The 26,460-nt window shown below is 41.2% G+C and overlaps 1 protein-coding gene across 13 annotated transcripts in view; it reads right to left on the bottom strand.

Annotated features, from left to right (window-relative positions):
* The window catches only part of LCLAT1 (lysocardiolipin acyltransferase 1), a 233,680-nt gene extending 208,083 nt beyond the window's left edge, over positions 1-25,597 (bottom strand). For 11 of the 13 annotated variants that reach the window (XM_064572069.1, XM_064572065.1, XM_064572066.1 and 8 more), the window contains exon 1: positions 25,438-25,597. The gene's annotated coding sequence lies outside the window, so the exon portion shown is untranslated. Of the gene's footprint in view, positions 1-14,234; positions 15,158-25,241; positions 25,402-25,437 lie in introns of those variants that run through there. The other 2 variants (XM_045884346.3, XM_064572063.1) reach the window with 2 other exon arrangements.
* Between the last annotated feature and the right edge of the window lie 863 nt (positions 25,598-26,460).

Below are 26,460 nucleotides of genomic sequence, written 5' to 3'. Positions count from 1 at the left end.
TTATCAAAATCCTACCATCTCTTCAAGACCATACTCAAAATACATTTGCTCCATAAACTGCTCTTTTGAATTCCAGAAGCATTTCATTATCTGTACTGCTCATTTGGTCATCATGTGCTATTTTTATACTGACATTCTTTTAATATATTCTGACTTCTCTATTATAGTTTATAAGGAACTGGAAGATATGGCCTCTATTTCCAATGCAGTTCACTGGAGATACACACTGAGTGGCCAATCCAAGAAACACAAGACATGTTTGTTTTCTTTTGTTCTCTATAAAGACTGGGACAGTATTATTAGTTTGAAACCGATGAACTGTAGTGAATCTTGAACAGCTAGCTGCCTAAGGAGTGTGGGTTCCATCCTACCATAATGGAAAATTGCAAGTGCCTGAGCTCAAAAGTGATATAGAAAAAGCAGTCCTCAGTCCACAGCTCCCAGACAGGAGAGATGGTAAGGTTCCAACCCTCCAATTAAGAGGGGGCTCAGCATAAAGGGTTAAATAAGGACTTTACAAACAGAAAGCACTGGGTTTCTTACTTCCAGCTCTGACTCTGGGCAAGTTATGTGACTTTTTTAAAACTTCACTTTATCTATAAAACAAGGATGATAAAACCAGAAGCTACCTAGCTATAGTGAGTATTACATAAAATAACACATGTCACAATGCCTGACAAAGAATAAATACTGCATTCTGACACCAATTCTCTTGACACCAAAGGGGTGTCCTATAGTTTAATTTAATTCTGGCATACCCCCTGGAGTTAGCATCAGATCCCATAAGTTAAAGGGCAAGATACCCAACAAGACTGCCCTTGCATCACACGTCCCCAGGCTATCATAACTTTTGACTAACCTGGCTACAGATTCAAGGGTTCCCACAACCCTCCTTCAAGTGCAATAATTTGCTAGAATGACACAGAACTTGTTGAAAACACTATACTTAAACAATTACTTTTTTTATTATAAAGGATACAACGCAGGAACAGCCCAGTGGAAGACATGCATAGGGCAAGGTCTAGGGGAAGAGACTGGAGGGATTCAAAACTTCCATGCCCTCTCCTGGAGAAATTCAGGTGTCACCCTTCCAGCACATCCATGTGTTCCCCAGCCTGGAAACTTCAGTGGTCCCAGAGTTTATATAAGGGGTTTCATTATGCAGGCATGGTTGATTAAATCATTTATGCGCGACTGAACTCAATCTCCAGTCCCTCTCCCCACCCCAGGGACCAAGAGGTGGTAAAGTTCCAACCCTCTAATTCAGAGCTAAGTCTTTCCCAGATCCTCCCCTGAAACTACCTTAAGGGCCCATCCTGAGTTACCTGATTAGCATAAACTCAGGTAAGGTTAAAGGGGGCCCATTATGAATAACAAAAGATACTCCTACCACTCAGAAAATTCCAAGGGTTATTGAAACTCTACGTCTGGAATCAGGGACAAGAACCAGACACAGTCTTTATTATATCACATGCACAATAAATGGAAGCTATTATTTTAGAAACCTAGTAGTAGGCTATTAAAATAATGCAAGGATAGAGGGAGGCGGAGCAAGATGGCAGAGGAGTAGGAGACCTGGATTTCGTCTTCTCTCAGGAATTCAGCTGGATAGGGATCAAACCATTCTGAACACCTACAAACTCAACAGGAGATCAAAGAAAAGAATAGCAACAACTCTCTGAACAGAAAAGCGACCACTTTCTGGAAGGTAGGACGTGCAGAGAAGTGAATCCAAGGCTATATTCAGGAGGATAGACGGCAGGGGAGGGGCCTCTGTCGGCCGCTTCTGGCAAGTGATAGAGCCGCGGAGCACAAAATCGGAACTTTTAGAAGTCGGCTCCGCTGAGGGACATCGCTCCGGTGGCTAAGTGGGGGGTGGAACCCTCGTGGGACAGTGTGGTCTCAGGATCCTCAGCGTCACAGAAAGACCGGGGGTGCCTGAGTGCGGCAGAGCTCTCAGGTATCGGAGCGGGGAAGCCGGCTGCAGAGACGGAGCCGAGGCATGGGCTCTCAGCTCGGGGTTGTCATAAACCATGATCCGTGACACAGTTGGGCCACTGCTCCTCCAGCAGGGACCCAACGAGCGGCAGATCCGGGGAGACTCCCCTTCCTCCCCAGGGAGGAGAGGTGCGGGAGCGCACCGCAGGGATCTGCTGGGTTTGGAGACTCCACACGGGGTTGGGTGCCAGAGACAGAAACGCGCAGTCACAGGCTGGGTGAGCACGGAGTGTGGCCAGAGACCGGGGAGACAGGAATGATTGACTGCTTTTCTCTGGGGCTCACTGAGGAGTGGGGCCCAAGTTCTTGGCTCCTCCGGGGTGGAGATTGGGAGGCTGCCCTTTCACTCTCGTCCTCCAAAGCTGTATGGAAAGCTTGCAGGGAACAAAAGCTCCGGAGAGCAAACCCAAGCAGATTATTTAGCCCGGACCGGGCAAGGGTGGGGCAATTCCGCCTCCGGCAAAGACATTTGGGAACCATGGCAACAGGCCCCTCCCCAGAAGATCAGCGAGAACAGCCAGCCAAGACCAAGTTTACCGATCAATGAGAACGGCAGAACTCCAGCGCTAGGGGAATACCACACATAGAATTCATGGCTTTTTTACCATGATTCTTTTGTCTTTCAAAGTTAATTTTTTTTTTAACTGTCTTTTTTCTTTTTTTTTTTTAATTTTTCTTTTTCCCTTTTTCAACCAACATCTTATCAATCCCTTTTTTAAAAAACATTTTCATTTTTCATTTTTAGAGTCATATTCTATCCCTTCATAGTAGTTACCCATATTTTTGGCATATATATATAAGTTGTTCTCTCTTTAAAATTTTGAGATAGTTTCTTCTAACAGATCAAAATATACCCTAAATCTCTAGTGTATGGTTTTTTCTACTCCCCTGCCTGATCACATTCTCTCCCTTTTTTTTTCTTTTTTTTTTAAATCCTCTTCTTTCTTTTTTCAAACAACTTCTTACAATTCCTTTTATAAATTTTTTTATAATTTCCATCCTTACAGTCATATTCCATCCCTTCATCATATCAACCCTTATTTTTGTACATATATAAGTTTTTCTTTCTTTAAAATTTTGGGAGGCACATTCCTCTAACAGACCAAAATACACCCAAAATCTAGTGGGTGGCACTGATCTATATACCAGCCTGATCATATTTGATCACATTCTGTTTTTGTTTTGTTTCGTTCTGTTTTTGTTTGTTTTTATCTTTATCTATCTTTTTCTTTTTCTTTTTTTCTTTTTCTTTTTTCTCTCTTTCCCTTTCTTTTCCCAGTGCTTCAGGTCTTTTCTGATTTGTTTAAAGTATATTTTCTGGGGACACTGTTACCCTGCTAGCATTTTGTTCTCTCATTAATCTATTCTCCTCTCCACAAAATGACAAGACGGAAAAAATCACCTCAACAAAAAGAACAATAGGTAGTACCGAATGCCAGGGACCTACTCAATACGGACATTAGTACGATGTCAGATCTAGAGTTCAGAATCATCACTTTAAAGATACTAGCTGGGCTTGAAACAAGCATGGAAGTTATTAGAGAAACCCTTTCTGGAGAAGTAAAAGAACTAAAATCTAACCAAATCAAAATAAAAAAGGCTATTAATGAGGTACAATCAAATATGGGGGCGCTAACTGCTAGGATAAATGAGGCAGAAGAGAGAATCAGTAATATAGAAGACCAAATGATGGAAAATAAAGAAGCTGAGAAAAAGAGAGATAAACAACTACCGGATCACGAGGGCAGAATTCGAGAGATAAGCGATACCATAAGACAAAACAACATTAGAATAATTGGGATCCCAGAAGAAGAAGAAAGAGAGAGAGGGGCAGAAGGTATAATGGAGCAAATTATAGCAGAGAACTTCCCTAATTTGGGGAAGGAAACAGGCATCAAAATCCAGGAAGCACAGAGAACCCCTCTCAAAATCAATAAAAATAGGTCAACACCCCAACATCTAATAGTAAAACTCACAAGTCTCAGAGACAAAGAGAAAATCCTGAAAGCAGCTCGGGACAAGAGATATGTAACCTACAATGGTAGAAACATTAGATTGGCAACAGACCTATCCACAGAGACCTGGCAGGCCAGAAAGGACTGGCAGGATATATTCAGAGCACTAAATGAGAAAAATATGCAGCCAAGAATACTATACCCAGCTAGGCTGTCATTGAAAATTGAAGGAGAGAGAAAAAGTTTCCAGGACAAACAAAAACTAAAGGAATTTGCAAACACGAAACCAGCCCTACAAGAAATCTTGAAAGGGGTCCTCTAAGCAAAGAGAGAGCCTAAAAGCAACATAGACCAGAAAGGAACACAGACAATATACAGTAACAGTCACCTTACAGGCAGTACAATGGCACTAAATTCCTATCTTTCAATAGTTACCCTGAATGTAAATGGGCTAAATGCCCCAATCAAAAGACACAGGCTATTAGATTGGATTAAAAAACAAGACCCATCGATATGCTGTCTGCAAGAGACTCATTTTAGACCCAAAGACACCCCCAGATTGAAAGTGAGGGGGTGGGAAACCATTTACCATGCTAATGGACACCAAAAGAAAGCTGGGGTGGCAATCCTTATATCAGACAAATTAGGTTTTAAACCAAAGACTGTAATAAGAGATGAGGAAGGACACTATATCCTACTTAAAGGGTCTATCCAACAAGAAGATCTAACAATTGTAAATATCTATGCCCCTAACATGGGAGCAGCCAATTATATAAGGCAATTAATAACAAAAGCAAAGAAACACATTGACAACAATACAATAATAGTGGGGGACTTTAACATCCCCCTCACTGAAATGGACAGATTGTCTAAGCAAAAGATCACAAAGGAAATAAAGACTTTAAATGACACACTGGACCAAATGGACTTCACAGACATATTCAGAACATTCCACCCCAAAGCAACGGAATACACATTCTTCTCTAGTGCCCATGGAACATTCTCCAGAATAGATCACATCCTAGGTCATAAATCAGGTCTCAACCGGTACCAAAAGACTGGGATCATTCCCTGCCTATTTTCAGACCACAATGCTTTGAAACTAGAACTCAATCACAAGAGGAAAGTCGGAAAGAACTCAAATACATGGAGGCTAAAGAGCATCCTACTGAAGAATGAATGGGTCAACCAGGAAATTAAAGAATAATTTAAAAAATTCATGGAAACCAATGAAAATGAAAACACAACTATTCAAAATCTTTGGGATGCAGCAAAGGCAGTCCTAAGAGGAAAGTATATAGCAATACAAGCCTTTCTCAAGAAACAAGAAAGGTCTCAAGTACACAACCTAACCCTACACCTAAAGGAGCTGGAGAAAGAACAGCAAGTAAAGCCTAAACCCAGCAGAAGAGAAATAATAAAGATCAGAGCAGAAATCAATGAAATAGAAACTAAAAGAACAGTAGAACAGATCAACGAAACTAGGAGCTGGTTCTTTGAAAGAATTAACAAGATTGATAAACCCCTGGCCAGACTTAGCAAAAAGAAAAGAGAAATGACCCAAATCAACAAAATCATGAATGAAAGAGGAGAGATCACAACCAACACCACAGAAATACAAACAATTATAAGAACATATTATGAGCAACTCTATAGCAGCAAATTAGATCATCTGGAAGAAATGGATGCATTCCTAGAGATGTATCAACTACCAAAATTGAACCAGGAAGAAATAGAAAACCTGAACAGACCTATAACCACTAAGGAAATTGAAGCAGTCATCAAAAATCTCCCAATAAACAAGAGCCCAGGGTCAGATGGCTTCCCGGGGGAATTCTACCAAGCATTTAAAAAAGAATTAATATCTATTCTTCTGAAACTGTTCCAAAAAATAGAAATGGAAGGAAAACTTCCAAACTCATTTTATGAGGCCAGCATTACCTTGATCCCAAAACCAAAGACCCCACCAAAAAGGAGAATTACAGACCAATATCCCTGATGAACATGGATGCAAAAATTCTCACCAAAATACTAGCCAATAGGATCCAACAGTACATTAAAAGGATTATTCACCACGACCAAGTGGGATTTATCCCTGGACTGCAAGGTTGGTTCAACATCCGCAAATCAATCAACATGATACGATACATTAACAAAAGAAAGAACAAGAATCATAGGATCCTCTCAATAGATGCAGAAAAAACATTGGACAAAGTACAGCATCCTTTCTTGATCAAAACTCTTCAGAGTATAGGCATAGAGGGTACATACCTTAATATCATAAAAGCCATCTATGAAAAACCTACAGCGAATATCATTCTCAATGGGGAAAAACTGAGAGCTTTCCCCCTAAGGTCAGGAACGCGGCAGGGATGTCCACTATCACCACTGCTATTCAACATAGTATTGGAAGTCCTAGCCACAGCAATCAGACAACAAAAAGAAATAAAAGGCATCCAAATCGGCAAAGAAGAAGTCAAACTCTCACTCTTTGCAGATGATATGATACTTTATGTGGAAAACCCCAAAGGCTCCACCCCAAAACTGCTAGAACTCATACAGGAATTCAGTAAAGTGGCAGGATATAAAATCAATGCACAGAAGTCAGTGGCATTCCTATACACCAACAACAAGACAGAAGAAAGAGAAATTAAGGAGTCGATCCGATTTACAATTGCACCCAAAACCATAAGATACCTAGGAATAAATCTAACCAAAGAGGCAAAGGATCTGTACTCAGAAAACTATAAAATACTCATGAAAGAAATTGAGGAAGACACAAAGAAATGGAAAAACGTTCCATGCTCATGGATTGGAAGAACAAATATTGTGAAGATGTCAATGCTACCTAGAGCAATCTACACATTCAATGCAATCCCCATCAAAATACCATCCACTTTTTTCAAAGAAATGGAACAAATAATCCTAAAATTTGTATGGAACCAGAAAAGACCCCGCATAGCCAGAGGATGTTGAAAAAGAAAAGCAAAGCTGGTGGCATCACAATTCCAGACTTCCAACTCTATTACAAAGCTGTCATCATCAAGACAGTACGGTACTGGCACAAAAACAGACACATAGATCAATGGAACAGAATACAGAGCCCAGAAATGGACCCTCAACTCTACGGTCAACTAATCTTTGACAAAGCAGGAAAGAATGTCCAATGGAAAAAAGACAGTCTCTTCAACAAATGGTGTTGGGAAAATTGGACAGCCACATGCAGAAGAATGAAACTGGACCATTTCCTTACACCACACACAAAAATAGACTCCAAATGATTGAAAGACCTCAATGTGAGACAGGAGTCCATCAAAATCCTAAAGGAGAACACAGGCAGCAACCTCTTCGACCTCAGCCGCAGCAACTTCTTCCTAGAAACATCGCCAAAGACAAGAGAAGCAAGGGCAAAAATGAACTATTGGGACTTCATCAAGATAAAAAGCTTTTGCAAAGCAAAGGAAACAGTCAACAAAACCAAAAGACAACCAACAGAATGGGAGAAAATATTTGCAAATGACATATCAGATAAAGGGCTAGTATCCAAAATCTATAAAGAACTCATCAAACTCAACACCCAAAGAACAAAGAATCCAATCAAGAAATGGGCAAAAGACATGAACAGACATTTTTCCAAAGAAGACATCCAAATGGCCAACAGACACATGAAAAAGTGTTCAATATCGCTCGGCATCAGGGAAATCCAAATCAAAACGTCAATGAGATACCACCTCACACCAGTCAGAATGGCTAAAATTAACAAGTCAGGAAATGACAGATGTTGGCGGGGATGTGGAGAACGGGAACCCTCCTACACTGTTGGTGGGAATGCAAGCTGGTGCAGCCACTCTGGAAAACAGTATGGAGGTTCCTCAAAAAGTTGAAAATTGAGCTACCATATGATCTAGCAAGTACACTACTGGGTATTTACCCCAAAGATACAAAAGTAGGGATCCGAAAGGGTACGTGCACCCCGATGTTTATAGCAGCAATGTCCACAATAGCCAAACTGTGGAAAGAGCCAAGATGTCCATCGACAGATGAATGGATAAAGAAGATGTGGTATATATATACAATGGAATATTATGCAGCCATCAAAAGGAATGAGATCTTGCCATTTGCAACGACGTGGATGGAACTGGAGGGTATTATGCTGAGCGAAATAAGTCAAACAGAGAAAGACATGTATCATATGACCTCACTGATATGAGGAATTCTTAATCTTAGGAAACAAACTGAGGGTTGCTGGAGTGGGGGGTGGAGTGGGAGGGATGGGGTGACTGGGTGATAGACACTGGGGAGGGTATGTGCTCTGGTAAGCGCTGTGAATTGTGCAAGACTGTTGAATCTCAGATCTGTACCTCTGAAACAAATAATGCAATATATGTTAAGAAAAAAAAAAAGAAGGTAGCAGGAGGGGAAAAATGAAGGGGGGGAAATCGGAGGGGTAGACGAACCATGAGAGATGATGGACTCTGAAGAACAAACTGAGGGTTCTAGAGGGGAGGGGGGTGGGAGGATGGGTTAGCCTGGTGATGGGTATTGAGGAGGGCACGTTCTGCATGGAGCACTGGGTGTTATGCACAAACGATGAATCATGGAACACTACATCTAAAACTAATGATGTAATGTATGGGGATTAACATAACAATAAAAAAATTAAAAATAAATTTAAAAATAATTTAAAAAACTTAAAATAATGCAAGGATAAAGATGAGAAGGGGGGAACATCAAAAGCATTACAAAAGAAGCAATAGAAAAAAAGGGGGGCGGGGCTGGGGTCAAATTGCGTATAATGATTTAAGCCTGGACGACTAAATAGACAGAAAAAGACAGATCCAGCATGGAACTGAGGATGGGATTGAGGATGAATTTAGTGTTAGCCAAGTTGAGACTGAAGGCAACAACCAGTGATTTCGAATGGACACAGACAGATGAACGTCTGCCTAGAGACAGAGGAAAACACGGCTGAATCAGTTTTCAGAGTTATCCACACAGGTAAGATTCCCTACTCACCCTCCAAAGGAGGCCCTCACTACTCAAGGGAGGATACCTGCTAGTGGTGTCACATAACCATCTAGAGGAGCCAAATAAAAGCAAGTTACTGCACTCAGCAGAAAAGGTAGGGGCTGAACTCTAGAACATATTCCATTTAATATTTTGGACTCAAAAATGGTACTTCATTTCTAACATAAAGATTCAAAAAGAATCACATGACCAAATACCAAACAGAAATGCTGGTCTTGTTCTTTGACAGAAAAGGACCATTACCTATCAACTGGAAACTTACCATGCATCTCACAGAAGGGTTTATTTTTTTCAAAGAAAAGTTTATGGAACAACCATAGTACATTTCAACAACACAACATAAGCAGAACAACTACAATCAATTCAGAAAAGCTTTCTGTTCAGATACATGAAGCAGGATAAACACGGACACCATTACACAGACTTACTCAAAGCTTTTACAGTCCAGCTTTTAGAAAGTACATTCAATACCTAGAACTGCCATGTTAATGGCCCAGAGTTCAAAGGATCACAATTTATTCTTCCCCACAATGTACATATTGTAGAGGCTGCTTTTACACAACAGGCTTGAGCAACAGAAACTTGAACAAGGCAAAATGGCCCACAGTGACCCCCTGGCTGAATACAGATGGGCCCATCAAGGACCCACCTCAGAATATCCATAAACCCTAACTAACCGAGGGCTACTTACAACCAGATGATTACCAAAAAAGCGAAATTTCTGTTAAGTCCCCATACCTCCTCACCTTCCCTGGTTGGAAACAGCCCCCAGCCACCACCTAGTGGCAGACAGCCTCTCTGCTGTCCTGCCCACTGCTCCCTCGGGATGTATTCAGTAAACTTCTATCTCCTTTGTTCTGTCTTGGGTGAATCCTTTCACTGCCCGTGCCACCAGCCCCCACCCAATCATTGCCCCACATGTGGGGGCCCCCATCGGATCCTGACAGACACCATACATATCATCTCATCCTCTTGTTGCCAGCATCCCAGAAGAGAGTCCGAACTGTCTTTCAGCCAGTGAGGGTGACAAATGGGAGAAGAAAGGGAAAGCAGAGTTTGGGAACAGCATACTGGGGCTAGTCAGATGATTCATGGTGTCAAAAGGTTAAAATGGCCCTATGGAAGGGAGATATTCCAGTACTGACGAGATTAATGAACAGGCGTATTGACTCAGGAATCCGGGAGGACTGTGCTGGGTACAGTGCTAAATAAGGATGGGAATGCCAGAAGAGTGCAGTAAAAGCCCAATGTGTCCCATGTCCAAAAGCTCCAGACAGAAAGGGAGGCAGCAATGTTACAATCCTCCAGGTTCTCGGAGCTTTGGTTTTTCCCACAGAGCAACACCCACAGCCAGAATATGGGCAGTGAGGGCAAAATCTAAGCCTAGATCCCAACCTCCAGAAGGAATGGGGTAAGAGACAGCTCCCCTCCCCACACTCCATAACATTGGGTATATTCAAGTTCCAAAGATAGCTAGACCTTCCTAAATAAAGAAAGCAGGCATGACACACTCTCCCCACTTCTTGGATTCTGAGTCAAAAGCCAAACTACAAGGACCATTTTATTTTGCATAAAACTTTAAAATATGTTTGCATTAGGCAGACTGTTACTTTTGTTTATAGTAGTACTTAATTCCATTATAATGTGTAAACCAATTATAACTATAGTTATCTTCCTATGTATAAACTCCTTGTTCACAAGCTAGGCAATTTGCATTGAGGCTTATTTTCATTATCCTAAGCTAAGAGTAGCTGAGGATGCCCTTGGCTTGAACTATCCCCCAACTTGCTCCAATTATGTAACCTACAGAAAACCAAGGTCTTCCCCCAAACCACTGTTAATTTCTGAGGGGCTTAAATTCTCTTAGTCTCTGAAGATCCCCTCTTTTAACTCAACCAATTCACCAAGTCTACCCTGTTCCCAACATCTGAAACCCCAAAACCCAAAAAATTCTCAAGTAAAACATTTGTAAACACTGAGGGTCAGAGGGAACGGTCAATTTCAATAAGAGATAGCCTTGAGCCATCTGAAAGCTCTTCTCTCTTCTTCAAACATCTGGTGTCCCTACTCACCCAAAAATTACCTTTGAAACTCCAAATAGTTATCCCTAGGTTAAGCAAAATTCAGCCCTTTCCAGCTCTAGTCCCAGGCGAGCATGCCCACATCCATCAAGGTGCTAAGCTCTAAATTTAGCCTTCCATCTATCAGGATCCATCCTCCACATTTTTTTAAGACAAAAGGATAATATTTCTGTTACCTTGTTAAGCCACATTTCCAGCCCTAATGCTTCTTCCTAGTACAAAGGAAGGCAGAACAGGGTCTCCTCAATGTTTACTGAATTGAATTACCAGGCCACTGTTCTAATTGCTCACCAGATCAAACTGTACATTTCCCTTTCTCAGAGCAGCAAGGTCACTTGCATGTTAAAAAGTATCCTCACCTCCAAAAGCAACAATTTCCAGTTGCTTTGTTGCGTTCTTTCCAATTATTGCCAGTGAAATCTATGACCTAACAACCAAGTAAAAAGTCCCTTCATTTTTTGTTACAAATTAAGAAATTAAGTCTCAGGGGAGCCCGGGTGGCACAGTCAGGCATCCAACTCTTGGTTTCAGCTCAGGTTATGATCTGGGGGTCCTGGGATCAAGCCCTATATTGGGCTCTGCTCTAGGTGCAGGGTCTGTTTGGGATTCTTTCTCCCTCCCTCTCTGCTTTTCCCCTTGCTTATGCACGAGCGCACACGCACTCTCTCTCTCTCCCTCTCAAGTAAATAGTTTTTTTAAAAAAAAGAAATTAAGTCCAAGGGAAGTAAAACTAGTTGTCCACAGCCTTCTAACAACAAAAAGCAGAGTTCTGAAGATGTGGGAGGTACTGCGAGAAGTGTGTTACTTGCAACATCTCTTTTAACCCTCACACCTCCCAACCATAGCAAAAAAAACAGCACCATGACCCCTCTTTACAGTGGGTAGACAGGTTAAAAAATAAAATCCCCTGCTCCAAGTCACCATGACAGTAAGTGCTACCATGGGATTCAAGCCCAGCAGGCTAAATTCAGAGTTCAAGCTGTTAATGGATAATTTAAACAAACAAAAACATAACACTGTGTCTTCTATACAAATATAAAATGAACACCTATGATTTTATTTAACTCATTAATTAAGAACAAATAAGATGTTTCATTTTGGTTCAAAAGCAACTCCAAAGAGCACAAACATACAGGCAATCAGAAATAGTGAAAAAATTTTGCTTCACAGATCCAAAACTGCTTCTTCCAAAAAAGAGGAAGAGAAATCAATTATATTACCAATCAAAAAAAGTTAATTTGCATGTCTAAGGACAAGAATAATAACTTGCATTGCTGTCAATTATTCACAATTCTCGAAGTTGTAAAAAAATAAATGAAAAACAATAAAAGCTACAGACCACATAGATTAGATCTACGGGAAAAGTGCTCTAGATATCACCTCATTTCCAAAGAAGACCCCCAGTAATCCTTTTGGTTACTCAAAGACTTTCGAAGATTTTTCTTACATAGCTCTTAACCACTATGCATAATGCCTATCTCTCCTTTTAGAAGAGAATACACAGCTTCAAGATCTCTTGACAGCCTCTAGAAAAACTGAGGCTTCTCCAGAAAACTAATTTTTCACAAAAATATATTTTTCTCTTTCACATACTAAGCCAGAAATTTAGATTCACTATGAAATTATAAATTTATATATATATATATATTTGTATATATAAATACAGAAATAATTCACTGTATTGTCAAGCTTCTTAAAAGATCTAGAGGGACGCCTGGGTGGCTCAGTCAGTTAAGCATCTGCCTTCGGGTTGGGTCGTGATCCCAAGGTCCTGGGACCCAGTCCAAAGTCCTGCTCCCCGCTGAGCGGGGAGCTGCTTCTCCTCCCCCACTCCCCCTGCTTGTGTTCCCTCTCTCGCTGTATCCCTCTCTGACAAATAAACAAAAATCTTAAAAAAAAAGATCTAGAACTAATGGGGGTTTGGTTTTACTGAACAATGACACAAAATTTTTCTCACTGGAGAAATAAAGACCAAGTTAAACTGTCACTTCCAAATAACTGACCTAAAATTAACTTAAGTATCTTACTGGCCAATTAATGTATCTTAATTTCCACCCTATATTTTCTCCCATAAAAAAACCAATCCCAGTCCAACTTCTACCTCTAGTAAAATCAATTAGATGTACTACCCCTACTATTCCAGCTAAGTGCAACTAAAAATCCTGGACATCATATAGAAGACAAACAGAAGAAAACTCTGAAGGTGGAGAGAAGAAGGAAAGCCAGTTGGGGACCTGGAACGCATGGAACAACAGGGTGCTGAGTCCCCTCGGTTTTCCTTTTGCCTCATATGGATGTGGAGATGAAGAAGCCAGTTATCCAGAAATGCCAAAGGGGGTTAGACAAAAAAGTCTCTGCTCTTTCAAAGGACCAAGAAAAGAGCAGCACAGCAAAACAGAAAACTTTTAGACAATAACTACTAGACTCCAGCCAAAAATCATGGACAAAACTGTGGATCATCCCAGCACAGGGCAGGTAGGGAGCCTAAACTTTCACTCTCACCAGGCTGTAATGTCAGGTCTCAACATGACTGTCCTTCCCTTACCCAACCCCTGACCCCTGCAGGGATGGTATCAAAGGCTGGACTTTCTTCCCTGCCAGGTGGGTTTAAAGACTCCCTTCCCCAGCCACACAGTGTCTATGGAGGGCATCTAGAGAGCGTGGACGTATATTCCCATGACAGTTACAAGGCACTCCTTCCCATCCCCTTGGGGGTGGTATGAGGCAAGGCCTGGTAGAGAAGCAGGACTTTCACCACCCTTCCAGGTAGGAAGGCCATCCCCTCCCAGCAGTGTCTGCAGAGGCCGATGGAAGGGGTGGGGGGAGGAGGAAAGATAGTTAAGGATGCAGAGTAGTATTCAGGGGAGGCCTAGAAGGGAGCTGAAATGCCCACCTCTGTCAGCAGCAATGAGGAGTCCCACTTTGTGTGTCAATGGACAGATTTCTGGAAAGCATACAATTCACCCAAAATGAAATAGATCATTTGAATAGCCCTGTAACTATTAAGGAAATTGAACTCATAATTAAAAACCTCCAGAAAAAGAAATCTCCTGGCCCAGATTATTTCATCAGAGAATTATAACAAATTTTTAAAGAGGAATTAACACAATCACTTCCAGAAAACACAAGAATAGGGAGTATTTTCCAATTCCATTTACGAAGCTAGTATTACCTTGATACAAAAACCAGAAAAAGGGGCGCCTGGGTGGCTCAGTTGGTTAAGCGACTGCCTTCAGCTCAGGTCATGATCCTGGAGTCCTGGGATGGAGTCCCGCATCGGGCTCCCTGCTCATCAGGGAGTCTGCTTCTCCCTCTGACCCTCCTCCCTCTCATGCTCTCTGTCTCTCATTCTCTCTCTCGCAAATAAATAAAATCTTTAAAAAAAAACAGAAAAAGTACAAAAAAATGAAACTACAGACCAATACATGAATATAGACACAAAAATCCTTAACAATGTATTAGCAAATAGAATTCAGCAGTACACAAAAAGTTGAATTTAATCAGAGATGCATGGTTAGTTCAATATTCAAGAATCAATCTAATCCACAATACTAACAAACTGAAAAAAAAAAAAAAATCCACATGGCCATACTAATCTATACCGAAAAATCAACTGATAAAATTCAATACCTGTTCATGAGAGAAACTCTCAGAAAAAAAATGGAATAAAGGAGAACTTCCTCAACTGGGTATTGAGCATCTACAAAAAACCTACAGTAAACATCACTACACTAATGACAGAAGACAAACTGCATAATCCCTATTACTGGGAACAAGGCAGGGATGTCCACTCTCACCACTCTAATTCACCATAGTACTGGAAGTCCTAGTCAATGCAAGGAAGCAGGAAAAGGAAACAAAGGCCACACATAAGGAAGAAATAAAATTGTCCCTATTTGCAGACGACATGATGGTTTCCACAGAAAATCCCAAGAAAGCTACTTTAAAAACCTCCCAGAACTAATAAATGAGTTCAGCAAAGTTGAAGACACAAGATAAACATTTTAAAAAGCAACTCCATTTCAAGTGAAAAGGCAACCTACCCAAAAACAAATTTTTGTAATTTATCATATATATATATATATACATATATATATATAGGGCTTGGATCTAAAATATTAAAGAACTTCTACTACTCAGTAGTGAAAAGGCAAACCAATTTAAAAAATGGGCAAAGGATCTGAACAGACATTTCTCCAAGGAAAATATACAAAATGACTAATAAGCACATGAAAAGATAATCATTTGCCATCAGGCACATGCAAATCAAAACCACAATGAGCCATCACCTCACACCCACTAGGATGTTATAATATAACTTCCCTAGAATGTCCCTATAATCAAAAAGACAGATAATAATAAGTGTTGGTGAGGCTGTAGAGAAATGGGAACACTCACATACTGCTGATGGGATTGTAAAATGGTACAGCCTGGAAGAGTCTAGCAGATCCTCAAAAGAATAAAATAAGATGAAAATAGAGAGGGAGGCAAACCCTAAGAGACTCTTAACTATAGGGAACAAACCCAGGGTTGCAGGAGGGTGGGTGGGGGAAATGGGGTAACTGGGTTATGGGCATTAAGGAGGGCACTTGCAGTAAGGAGCACTGGGTGTTATATGCAACTGATGAATCACTAAATTCTACCCCTGAAATTAATAACACACTATATGTTAACTAAACTGAAATTAATTTTTTTTAAAAAAAGATTAAACATGTTTACCATATGACCCAGAAATTTAACTCCTAAGTATATAGCAAAGAAAAATTAAAACATATATCTACACAAAAACTTGTACTTGAATGATCATAGCAGCATTATTCATAACAGCTAAGAAGTGTTCATCAACTGATCAATGGATAGATAAAATGGGGCCTATTAGCCTATCCATACAATGGAATACCTCATGATTCAGCCCTAAGGAATGACACACTGATACATGCTACAACATGGATGAACCCTGAGGACATGTTGAATTAAAGAAGCCAATCACAAAAGACCACATACTGTATGATTCCACTTATAAGAAATGTCCAGAATAGGCAAATATATAAAGACAGAAAGTAGATTAGAACTTGTCTAGGGCCAAGGTTGGGGGAAAGGGGAGTGTCACTCCTAATGAACAGAGGGCTTCTTTTTGAGGTGATGAAAATGTTCTAAGATTAATTGTGGTTATGGTTCTACAACTCAATGAACATATCAAAAACCACTACCAAATCCACGGCTGAATTCTTTGTAGAAATTGACAAGCTGATTCTAAAATTCATATGGATTTGCTGGCGAACCTAGAATAGTCAACACAAACTTGAAAAAGAACAAAGTAGGAGGACTCACACTTCTGATTTCAAAACTTAACCACAAAGCAACTGTAATTAAGACAGTGTGGCACTAGCATAAAGACAGACACATAGATCAAATCAATAGAATTGGGGGTTCAGAAATAAACTCATTTGTCTATATAACCACGATATGACCCAGCAACTGCACTCCTGAGCATTTATCCCAGTCAAATGAAAACTTAAGTTCACACAAAAACCTGTACTCAAAATGTTCTTAACAGCTTTATTTAAACAGCCAAACACTAGAAATCACCTAACATGTCCTTCAAAGGATACATCCACACCAAATACTAAGGATCATAAGGAATACCAAGCAAGAAAAAAGAACAAACTATTGATACTTGCAACAACCTGAATGAACCTCTAGGGAATTATACGAAGTGGAAAAAGACAATCCCCAAAGGTTACACACTGTATAATTCCACTTACGTAACATTCTCACAATGGCAAAATTCTAGAAATGGAGAACACATTAGTGGTTGTCAGAGAAGGGGGTGTGTGGCTATCAAAGGACCACATAAGGAAGAAACCCATATGGGGAAATTGTTCTGAATCCTGGCTGTATCAATGTCAGTATTCTGGTTGTAATACTGTACTAGTTTTGCAAGATGTTACCATTGGGGGGAACTGGGTAAAAGGTACATGGGTTCCTTTTGTACTATTTCTTACAACTTCAAGTAGCTCTACAATTACCTCAAAACAAACAGTCTTAAAAAAAAGGCGGAGGAAGATCTGACCACAGACAGAAGAGGAAAAGGCAATGTGGCCACAGACACAAGGACTGGAGTGATGTGGCCACACCAAGAAATGAAGGCAGTCACCCAGAAGCTAGAAGAGGCAAGGAACATATTCTCCCCTGGAGCCTCTGGAAGCGGCACGGTCCTCCCACACTTTGACCTCAGCCACTGATTCTGATCTCAGACCTCTGGCCACCAGAACTGTGAAAATACAAATTGCTGCTGTATTAAGCCACCAAGTTTGTGGTCATTGTTACAGCAGCCACAAGAAACATATAAATACCCATCTCCTAGGAATATAAAGAATTAACAAATACGTATGGAAAAGACCCTTGAGAAGTCTGAATTGCAATTGCAAAAGAAAACCAGATACAAATATTTTAGAGTTCTTAATTCAAAATAAGAATATTAACACCCCTAATTTTGAGAGGTAAAGAAATCTGAAATAAAAAGAGAAATAAATATAGCTTTGGGAACAATTATGTCCAATGTAGACTGAGTTCCCTGAAGATTAGCCCACTCAATACACAAGAACTATTTATAACAGTAGTTCTAGGAAAGATTCAATCTTGATTAACTCTAACTTCTAAGGTATTTCTTCTCAGAAGGAAAGAGAAGGTAAATTGAGCTGGTTTCATTACAACTATAAATAAACTAAGCAAAATAAGGTTACTCTAGCACCCCCTAGACTACTCTAGATTATTTCAGTCCTGCTTCTACACTTCTCTTCCATTCTCACAGAAAACAAAGCAAACATAATTCTCCCTTTAATTTAATCAATTGGTCCTAATTAACAGCCATGCTGAAAATACAAGCTTAAATTTATAGTTATTCACATTAAAAGTATGTTACTCCAGTAATTCACAAACTCTCCAGTTTGAATACTACATCATAAAATATCATTATGTGTATGTTTATAACACAAACAATAAAAACCAGTAATACATTTTACCGAATTTCAGAATGATATAATGACACATGCAGGAGTATTAAGAGTGCCAAAACAATCGCAACACAGGAAAGGAGAAAAGGGCAAAAGGCTGTCTCGTTTAAAACTCCTACATCATAGGGCGCCTGGGTGGCTCAGTTGGTTAAGCGACTGCCTTCAGCTCAGGTCATGATCCTGGAGTCCCAGGATCGAGTCCCGCATCGGGCTCCCTGCTCGGCGGGGAGTCTGCTTCTCCCTCTGACCCTCCTCCCTCTCGTGCTCTCTGTCTCTCATTCTCTCTCTCGCAAATAAATAAAATCTTTAAAAAAAAAAAAAAAAACTCCAACATCATAGGGGCACCTGGGTGGCTCAGTCAAGTTAAGTGCCTGACTCTTGATTTTGGCTCAGGTCATGTCAGGGTCATAAGATTGAACCCCACATGGGGCTCCTCAATGGGCATGGAGCCCGCTGAAGATTCTCTCTCTCCTTCTGCCCCTCCCACCCCTTCTTCCCCTCTCTAAAAAAGAAAAAACTCCCACATTATAGAGAGAATCACCCTAAGCAGCTACAGTAAATTATGTTCAACACGGATATTCAGAAACTTTGAGCATAACTTGTAATACAAAGCATACTCTTATTCAAATAATAATCTCTTACACTTAAAGCCACATAAGTAGAGTGGCTTTAAGTTTTTTAAGTTTAAATTTTTTATTATTTTAAATTTAAAATGAATTAAAACAGGCATTACAGCAGACTCTGGAACTAGACTGCTTAAGTTCAAACCCATTGTTACTTAATCTTTCTGGGCCTCAGTTTCCTCAAAGGTAAAATGAAGATTGTAATAGTATTTACCTCATAGGAGAATTAAAGGAATTTGCAAACTTAACACACTTGGAACTTAACCCAGTATGTAGTAAGCACTCAACAAATATTAACTGTTACTATTACTATTAATAGCTACTAGAAGAGACTGTCACCATGACTGCCTATGCACCTCATGTTTCAGAGCTGTCATGCTCACCTTTCATCATAGAAAACCTAGAGGTGACAAGAGGTGACAGAATCTCAGTGATCTTTGTACAGGAGGCCCTGATTTATCCCCCCTCTAGATAGTAAACTCAAGGACAGGAATCATGTCTTATTCAACTCTGTCCCCCTCACCAAGTTCATGGTAAGTGTCCAAAAATGTTCAGGGTAAGTAAATAAAATTTTGGTGTTCAAGCCGCTCCTAGTTACTATCATTTTCCTCTGTAAGCCCACACAGGCAATTTTTTATTTAAAGGCTACACAGTAAAAAGAAAACACAATTCTAAGAAAATATCTGTATTAAAACAACAACAGGACGGCAGAAATAAGAGCCACAGACAAAGCTGGCTTCCCCAAGGTACCTAAACATTCCTGTGGGGAAAGAGTTGCTGTCTGAGCTAAAAACACCCTTTTCCCTCCACACTCCGGGTCACACAGAACCCTACGAATGGCTGCCACCACTCACTTCTCCTCCTCCTCATTCTTTTATTCCTAACTTCCGTAGTCATTTGCTTTGTGACACCTGTAGATAGCAGCTCACCAACACTCAAAATTCCTGCTTCATGCATTCTCCCAAGGGGATTAACTATACACTTAAAACATAAGGTGGAAGTGAGCTCTTATTTGAATTGGAAAACTATGGGTAGCATAAGCCTTCCCTTTACTGTCCCCAGAGCAACAATCTACTTCCTGTGAGGAAGTGAACAATTTCAGTTTTCAGAAACCTCAACTGTGCAAGACTGCCGATAAAGTGGTTAATCACCCCTGGTCAGCTTTCACTGATGGTGCCCCTCAGACAGCCCTTTCATTTGCCTCTGGGGTTATCACAGTAGGATCCTCATGTTCCCACTGCCAGAAAGAGAGGACTGGGTAAAGGTGCAATGAACACTTTCTGTCAAATCAGTTCACCAAGGCCTTTTGTGAGCTTACCCCACAGCTACAGGGAACTCACCACGGGCTTTCCTCAGCTCCACTGTTAAATCCAAAACCCTGCAGCCAAAGGGATCACAGTAGTCCTCCTAATCCAAGAGCAATTAGCACAGAATAGAAAAAACCACACAGTGATTTCTCTTAAACAGGGACATTACACAATGATGAAAAAGAGACTGGGTTAGAATTTCTCCCCCCAAAATGAAACACAATATAAATCAATTTATTTTCATTATGTATCTGATACTAACTAAGATTTAGGTTACACTTGCAACTATGCACCAATTCTCAGGACAAGGAATTAACAAAGAATTGGGACATAACTTTACGGCCAAACTGTAAAACAGTAATAATATGAGAACCTTGATTTCACATTTGCCTTTTGCAAGACAATTATAACAAAAGAAAAATTCTAGGTTTCATCATTTATTCCTCTGAAGCCTCTCATGCTCTTTTTTAAATTCTTATAAAGCATCTCTTTCATCATCATTCCTGCTGGGTTTCCTCAACAAAAGTTAATTGGTCTAACATCGCCAAATTCTCACTAGCACCCCTTTAAAGTATAACAAAAGTGCATAAATATTAGGTGTGCAACTTGAATTTTTACATATACATACACCCAAATAACCACCGCCCAACTCAACATACGGGACATTTCCAACACTCCAGAAGGTTCCTGAACGCACCACCATTCTGACTTCTATCACCAGGAAATACTTGTACCCTATTTTTGGACTTCATTTAAATGGAATCATATGGTATGCAATCTTTTGTCTGGCTCATTATGTCTACGAAACCCATCCATGTGGATATATCAGCAGTTCATTCTTTAACTGCTTTTGTAATGTTTCCTTTTATAAATATACCACAATTTACTCATCCATTCTGCTGCTAATGTACCTCAGGTTTTATCTAAATTTTAGTTATTATGAATAAAGGTTATATGAACATTCTTTTACCTTTTTTTTTTTGTTGGTAGACATATACATCCCTTCCCCTCAGGTATATATCTAGGAATGGAATTGATGGATTATGGGTAAGATTAGACACAGCCAGTTTTCCAAAATGGTTGTACATTCCCACCAACATATATGAGATTCAGTTGTTCCACAATATTGGCATTAACAATCTTTTTAATTTTAGCCATTCTGGAAGGTGTGTAGTAGTAGCTCACTGTTTTAATTTCCATTTCTCCATTGGGAGTCTCCATCTGGGACTAAAAATGTTGAACACCTTTTTATATGCGTACAGACCATTCAGAGATCCTCTAGTAGAAAGTGTCCAGAACTTCTGTACATATTTTAAATTGTTTTTCTTATTAATTTTATACAAACATATACACACATATATTCTGGGTAGGAGTCCTTGGTCAGATATATGAATTGCAAATTTCTTCTTCTAGTCTGTATTCTGCCATTCATTTTCTTAATGGTATCTTTAGATGGGGAGACGTTCTCAATTTTAATGAAGACTGACATCAAATTTATCAATCACTGTTACGGTCATTGCTTTCAGAGTCCTTTTTAAGAAATTTACTCTAGTAGTACTAGAGTACTAGTTCTTTGACTTGTGCTTATGGTTTGAACAGTTCTCAACCTTGCTCTGAACACATGAAATCCTGCATCTTTGCAAGGTTTCCAGTTTCACCTTGCAATTTAGAATGGGTTCATTCATGTTATGTTGTCAGATGCTAGACAACTCTAGTGTTCTGAATGTTTGAGTGGAGATCAGTTTTACAACTAGAGAATTTATTTGATTACTTCCATACTATAATGGACTTCCGTACAAGTATGTTAAAAACCTAATGTAAAAACAAATGAAAAAATTCTCTAATAGCTGTCATTCTAGCATTTTACCCCAACATACATTAGATGATTCTTCCCACTCCTTTTGAGCGGCTTTGCTCCAGTGGAGCCACCTTTTCACTAGACCCTGCTGACTTGTACAATATAATTGAGTTTTCTGTAGTCTTCGAAACCAGAAGCCTACAGGAAGGTATAAGCCTGGTTCTATTAAATCTTATTGACCCAACAACCTCAAAGGGTTTACAATTCTCCCGAAACCCAGTAACAAAGAACTTTCTACTCTATCCTTTTCTTAAATTAACAGTATCTCCAATCTGTAGCCATATTGTTCCCAAAAAACAAAACAAAAAAACCACGTGATTCTTTACTTGCTTACCAAGTGTTCCCCTCTCCCACCCTATTATTCTTCACACTTAATCAATCTTCCATTCTCCTTTCAAAATGTGTGTGGTGGACTCTGAACTCTGCTCTGCTAGTGAATGCCCTGGTTCACTCTCTCACCACCTCTTGTTTGGAGTATGGACACTGTCCTTAACTAGTCTCCTTACATTCTTTCACCCTGTCACTAGTCATCTCTCTCCAGAACATAAAGTTGATTGTATTACTCATTTGATTAAGATCTTTCTACAGGTCCCACTGCCCACAAGATAAAGTCACTCTCTCAGCTGAGAATTCACAATCTTTCCTGTATTCTCTCTCAGCAACTTCTGCAAAACTCTGGTCTGATCCCTGGACACCCATGCAGTCTCACTCGTCCTCTCTACTGCTAACTTCTTTGGCTGGAAGCACTTTCTCCTTTACCCTGCAGTCAGCTCCCTTCCTATCTTGGCTAGGGCCACCCCAACAAAACCAACTGTTCCCTTGTATGTGTTCCCACAGCTCTCTGTACCCACCACAACTATATCTGAAACCTTCTCGGACTGCATTAGTTATTTACTTGTTTGTCTCATTCACTGGTCTACAAACTTCCTGACCTGGGACTTCTCCCTGGATTTCCTGGAGGATAAGGTCAGGAATTAATCTTTACACACCAAAGACTTGGCAGGGCAATTCCAAAAAGGCTCAAAGAAAGAATGAGGGGCGCCTGGGTGGCTCAGTCCGTTAGGCGGCTGCCTTCGGCTCGGGTCATGATCCCAGGGTCCTGGGATCGAGCTCCATGTCAGGAGCCTGCTTCTCCCTCTCCCTCTGCCTGCCTCTCTGCCTACTTGTGCTCTCTCTGTCAAATAAATAAATAAAATCTTTAAAAAAAAAAAAAGGCATTAAAAAAAGAATTAATGTCCTAGCCACTTTTATTCATATCCTTTTTTTCTACAGAGACTTGAATACTTTATACAAATACATCAAAGTAATGAACCTACCATAAGTTTGCTTTCAAGTCACCCAGCAAGTTATTTTTTTGAGCGTTTAATAAAAACTAAAATCTTCCTTAATTATTGATTTGTGTGTCCTGTTAGAAAATCAACTGTTTTGAAATAATTTTTAAAATAAAGGGCATTAGGGGCGCCTGGGTGGCTCAGTTGTTAAGCATCTGCCTTCGGCTCAGGTCATGATCCCAGGGTCCTGGGATCGAGCCCCACATCGGGCTCCCTGCTCCGCGGGAAGCCTGCTTCTCCCTCTCCCACTCCCCCTGCTTGTGTTCCCTCTCTCGCTGTATCTCTCTCTGTCAAATAAATAAAATCTTTAAAAAATAAAATAAAATAAAATAAAATAGAGGACATTAAAAGTAAAATGAATAAAAGTAACTGTAGTCATCACCATATAAATCACTACTGGATGCCAACGGAATGAAACATGGTTATTACTTACGCAATACAACCAAAGGATCACAAACAAGATACTTCATTGAAAAATGTGTTCCTATATACCCCCCTTAACACATAACAAATCTGTATGACATAGGAAGATGGTATGCACGGTAGTTAAGACCACAGTTGTTTGATTTGGTGCCTCAGTTTCCTCATCAGTAAAACAAAGATGAGAAAGTACTCACTTCACCAAGTTGCTAGGTGACTAAGTCAGCACACACAACGTCGTTGGCTGAGTAACCGTATAGTAAGAAAAGTCAACTGTTAACCCTGTATTTTTCACCTTTGTAAGCCCTTTCATATATACTGTCTTGGTTTTTTTTCTCACAAAAGTACAATGAGATTGTTTGGATAAGAATTGCTTTGCCCATTTCAGAGGTAAGATACTGACAAAGAGGTTATATGATTTCCCTAACATATTTTAAGCGGCTGAGTAGAAACTAGAAACCCCACCTACCCCAGCCCCTGGCCAAACTGACCAAATCTCCAGGTAGCAGTCTGGAAGAAAGTCTTTTGGGTTCCCCCCCCCCCCCCATTATTTCCTCTTGGTGGTGAGCAGCCAGCCTAAACACCTGGTGAGGGCAGATGAACTAACCCATTTGCAAATCGGATTAAAAGATAGGAGATGGCTCACTTTCACAATGCCTGACACACAGTGAGCACTCCAAAGACAGGAACCACTGATGACTGAAACACAAAGGGCTACTGTGCTTTCTCAATGACAGAACAAGGCACTCCACAAAATCAAGCCTGCTATCAAATAAAAAGTCACTTGATATTATGCTTATCCGTCACATCAAAGTACAATGTGGCAACAAACTTTTTTAAAAAATAACTTTTATAAAATAATTTTTACTCTCAAAAATCAACAGTTTTGCAAAAAGAACTATCATTAAGACACTCTGAAAACTAATTATATTTTATGACATATGTTTGCCCAAATAAGCAACATGAATAGACAATATTTCATCTCTGAAAGGCCTTCACCATACTTTTCATTACTTCCCTAGACTTAAACGGAATCCCAAGCCTCAGCCTTATCTACAGCCACGTGCACACGAATACAATTAATGAGCTTCGAAGGCAGAGACAATATTCCAGGGAACCCACCTGAAGCAGGTTAAGTACAAGGAAGGAAAACGTCTCTAAGGCACTCAAATGCACTTTTTATTTTTTGTCTTCAGCGAGCAAGTAGAAGCTAAGACACACCTTAACGATCAGACTTGACATCAGCTTCCGGCTGGGGACTACCTTTCCTTCCGTGGCACTGCCACTCTGGCACCTGTGGGCAGGCATCTGGAGCCTGAAGGATACACAGATCAGGGCTCGAGAGCCCAAGTCCAAGCCTCGCACGTGGCAAACACTTGGGGATGTTTTGCACATTAACAGAGGCAGAAACAGAACTATGTTCCGGGCGAGGCAGCTCCCGGACCCGTCCAGGTCTGGAGAAGGAAGGTCTTGATACTAATCTATACCACCGACCGGGCACCTGGCCCGCCAAACCCCGCAACAGCCTCGCCCTCTCCCCACTCGCCGAGCCGGCCCGCGCGGCCTCGCAGCCCCCAACGCCTTCGCCTGCCTCTGCGAATCGCTTCCCCGCGCCTCCCCTCACCTGAGCCGGCGACGCCGCCACCTGCGTCGGGCCTCCAATTCCTGGTCAAGTGACCGTTACCGGGGCCAGGGGAGGCCCGTGGCTCTGGGGGAAGAGTCCGTGGGGCTGTTCCCCCTCCACCAACTCGGGGATCCCCCGGCCGCCGCCGCCATTTTACGGCGCTAAACCCCCCACTTGACAGTTCCCGGCCTCCCACCTGTGACCAGCAGAGGACGTCGCGCGTCGCCGTGGGGGTCGCGTGGACGAACTGGAGAATCCGTGGGGGGCACAATCTCCGAGCAAAACCCGCCGCTAATTCATCCCGAAGCGGGAGGCGTCCGGCCCGTCGCCCTAGTAATGCGTCCCGGCAGGCTCCATCCTGATTGGCTGCGAGCGCCGTGACGCGACGGCGTCCCCGGCTGCGTGGGAAGCCCGGGTCCCTGGCGCCCCGCCCCAGCCGGGGGCACCCCCAGCGCCCGTGGTCGAGGGCTCCCTTAAAGGGGCCGCGCTCAGTTCCCCGGCTGGCCTCGTGGGGAGCGGGGCGGTGTAGGGGAGAGAAACAACACCAATAAGAAACCGAGGAGGGCATTGTCCCAGGGAACCTAATCGTCCAGCCGACCCTTCTCAGAGTGGAAAACAGAAATCTGGGGAATTTAATTTATAAGCCTAACTTACAGCCCGAGGTCCCCGGGCAAATCAGTAGTAGAACCAGTTGTAGAACTCAGGTTCCTGATGCGCATACCAGGTTCTCCCTAGCAGGCACAGTATTTCCCCACCCCTAGAGAAAATTCCCCTCCTCTGAGTACCCCCATCCCTTACATCACACCCGTTGTGCGAAGTGTTCATTGATGTGGGAAAGACCTTAGGGTTCGAAGCCGACCGCCAAGAAAGAATTCTTGATATGTCTTTGGTACAAAAAGGTGATTTTATTAAAACATGGGGACAGGACCTGGGCAGAAAGAGCTACAATGGGGTCATGAGGGGTGGTGACTATATACCTACAAGGTGGGGGGGAGGAGGGTGTTTGTAAAGATAGGGTAAATCTCTAAGGAATTTTGGAAATAAGGTTTCCAGGACCTTGAGGGGACTAGCTATTGTTAGGAAAAGGTCATTTATTACCATCTAATAAAACCTTAGTCATGAGACCCTTCAGACATATATGGGTGGGCCATATGCTTGGGGGATGATTGCCAACAGTATCTTAGGGAGTTTAGAGAAAAAGGAAATTTCTAAAGACATT

Source organism: Mirounga angustirostris, unplaced genomic scaffold, assembly GCF_029215605.1.
Source record: "Mirounga angustirostris isolate CCGP_5_RB_7025 unplaced genomic scaffold, mMirAng1.0.hap1 SCAF_10, whole genome shotgun sequence".
NCBI lineage: Eukaryota > Metazoa > Chordata > Mammalia > Carnivora > Phocidae > Mirounga > Mirounga angustirostris.
Note: the sequence above shows the minus strand (reverse complement) of the source record. Positions and strands in the feature narration are given on the sequence as shown.